Raw genomic sequence first — 3,313 nt, 5'->3', positions numbered from 1 at the left:
ATGCTAGCATGGAAAGCGGACGTTAAACGATGATGATGATGATGATGATGATGATATATATATATATACGATGGGCTTCTTTCAGTTTCTGATTTCTTTACTGCCCACAAGGGGCTACACACAGAGGGGACAAACAAGGACAGACAAACGGATTAAGTCGATTATATCGACCCCAGTGTGTAACTGGTACTTATTTAATCGACCCCGAAAGGATGAAAGGCAAAGTCGACGTTGGCGGAATTTGAACTCAGAACGAAGCGGCAGGTGAAATACCTCTAAAGCATTTCGCCTGGCGTGCTAACGTTTCTGCCAGTTCGCCGCCTTCTTTCAGTTTCTGTCTACCAAATCCCCTCACAATGCTTTAGTTGCCCCAAGGCTTTAGTAGAAAGTACTTGTCCAAGGTCCCACATAATGAGACTGAACTCAAGACCACATGACTGGAAAATGAGCTTCTCGACCACACAGCCACACCTGCAACAAATGACTGGAATTGCGACCAGTCATAACAAGGTGTGGTACGATGCTGTGCAAAAGACTCAAATTCTTGTCCAAAAAATAAAAAGCAAAAACACACACATACACACACACGCATAAAAAAAAACAGAAATTTAAAAAATGAGGTTAATAGTTTCTTTGTGTTAAATATAAATTATTATTGCAAGACGTCTTCTTAGAAATATGCAAACATAATTGATATGTAATGTTTGCACAAGTGCACCATTGTGCACACATCAGTAGAACTTTGCGATGCATGTTGAAGTCTTGAAACATAACTGACATAATCTAGGTCTGATTTATACCCTGACTAGCATCGAGGAGAATAAAAGTGTCTTTGAAAAACAGAATTGAATGAGGAAGCTCTCGAAAGACAGGCACTCAGAAATTGCTAACCAACCGACAAGCAGAGAGAGAGAGAGAGAGAGAGAGAGAGAGAGATGAAAGAAGAAATATATAAAGAAGAATTTAATATATAATTTATTAGCAAAGTCAAATAGCCTGGTTATACATAAAAGAAAATATGATGGACGTGTACAGATACTAAAAATGTATGTGTTAGATAAAGAATATATGTGGGGGGAAGGGGGTATAAAAAAAGAGAGGGGATAGAGAGGGGTGATAGAGAGAGAGAGGGGGTGATAGAAAGAGAGAGGGATGATAGAGAGAGATAAGAGAGAGAAAGAGGGATGATAGAGAGAGGTGATAGAGAGAGGGGTGATAGAGAGATATGATAGAGAGAGGTGATAGAGCGAGGGGTGATAGAGAGAAGGGGATAAAGAGAAAGGAATAGAGGAGGAAGAGGGGGAAGAGCAGCGAGGGATGGGAGAAGGGTTTGAGAGTAAGGTGGAGTTGAGAAAGTGAGGGGGGATAGAGGAAAAGGGGAAAACAAGAGAAGGAAAAAGAGAAAGAGAAAAAGGGTAAACAAGTAAGTGGGAGAGGAAAAGGACAAGAAATGAAGAAGAGAGTATGAGAGGGGGGTGAGCGAGTGAGCAAGAGAGAGCGAGAGAGCGAGAGAGAGAGAGAGAGAGAGAGAGAGAGAGAAGGTAGTAATTCTTTGGCAGAATCAATGTGACATATATGTATACACAATATGTGACAAGGTGGGACCTTTATATTACAGGTGACTGGGTTGGGCTCTCTGTCAGTTACAACAATAAATGTTCCAGTTGATTCAATGAATGGAACAGCCTGCTTGTGACATTAACATACAAGTGGCTGAGCACTCCACAGACACATGTACCCTTAATGTAGTTCTCAGAAAGATTCGGAGTGGCACATGGAATGTGACAAGGTTGGCCTGTTGAACTCATAATTGGTCCGTCTGATGAGTTTCCATACAGTTCCAGTTTGTCCAATTTCATTCATAAGTTTTGGGGCCGATACGAGGATATGGCAGGAAGCATTTGTATCTGAGACTTATGAAGTGAATCACCCAACCTGTTTGGTAATGTCCACATCCATATGCGCAGGTGCTCTGGCAGGTTTATAAACACAAACATATGAAGAATGCACATATATACATACACATGAACAATGTGCACACTCACATACAACATATACAATGTGCATGATCACACACATGCACACACGGAGCAAACATTTACACAGCAAACATGCACATACAGCAAACACACGCAAGAAGTGCATGCTCATGGACGCGTGCACATAGACACACACACAAAGTGCATACTCTCACACTCAAAGCACACAATCCCTCAAAAGCATACACACAGACACATGCACACGTATGCACAAATCACCGGAGAGAACCAGAAAAATGGTTCTGAAGTCTAACAAGTACCAAACTGAATGTCAATGACGTAAAAGACTGCGAAAAAACTGTCAACGATTCTCTAACAAAAAAAAAACAACATAAAACAAAAACATCTATGCTGTAAAACAACATGGAGGACAACCTTCGCGGGTGGAGGTACAAACACAACCCCCTCACACACACACACATCTGTGTTGATTACAAGTATCTGTTGCCATAGTAACAACAGATAAGCATGACAGTCTCATAGCAATTAGTTTTCTGACACCTCGCACTTGCGATAAATCCTACTTATGTCAATATTATTCTTGCTTTTTGGTCTTTTAATTTACGCAATTTTTTTAATTTTTTATTGGTACTCCTCTACATGTTCCAGTTCAAAGGGAGTAAATTCCTATGGAGGATATAACAAGATTTATATACTAGGGGACACAGTATGACCGGTGGACCCAAAGATCTTGTTTACACTGACTAAACAATGATAAAGATACCATTAAGGTATGGAGCTGGCTGAATCATTTGAAACCATTATTATTATTATTATTATTATTATTATTATTAAGGTGTCCGCCGAGGTCAGCTTTGCATTTCATTCTTTCTGGGTCAATAAATTAAGTACCAATTAAACACTGGCAGAGGTGGGGGGGTCGATTTAAACGACTCACCACACCCCCCACCCAAAACTGCTGCCCTTGTGGCAAAATTTGAAATGGTATTTCACCCGCGGCTACGTTCTGAGTTCAAATTCTGCCAAGGTCGACTTTGCCTTTCATCCTTTCGGGATCGATAAATTAAAGTACCAGTGAAACACTGGGGTCGATGTAATCGACTAGTCCCCTCCCACTAAATTTCCGGCCTTGTGCCTCTTTAGCAGAAAGGATTCTTCTTCTTATTATTGTTATTATTATTATTATTGTTATTATTATTATTATTATTATTATTATTAAGGGAGGCAAGCTGGCAGAACTGTTAGCAAGCCCGAGGCTATAGCAGAAGACACTTTCCCAAGGTGCCACGCAGTGGGACTGAACCTGGAACCAT

General features: G+C 40.6%; 1 protein-coding gene across 1 annotated transcript in view; it reads right to left on the bottom strand.

The window, feature by feature from the left end:
• LOC128250146 (diphosphoinositol polyphosphate phosphohydrolase 2-like) overlaps positions 1-3,313 on the bottom strand; it is a 217,195-nt gene that overhangs the window by 85,526 nt on the left and 128,356 nt on the right. The window lies entirely within an intron of this gene.

This window comes from Octopus bimaculoides, chromosome 19 (assembly GCF_001194135.2).
Source record: "Octopus bimaculoides isolate UCB-OBI-ISO-001 chromosome 19, ASM119413v2, whole genome shotgun sequence".
In the NCBI taxonomy this organism is placed as follows: domain Eukaryota; kingdom Metazoa; phylum Mollusca; class Cephalopoda; order Octopoda; family Octopodidae; genus Octopus; species Octopus bimaculoides.
The sequence above is the reverse complement of the archived record's forward strand: the minus strand, read 5'-3'. Positions and strand labels throughout refer to the sequence as shown.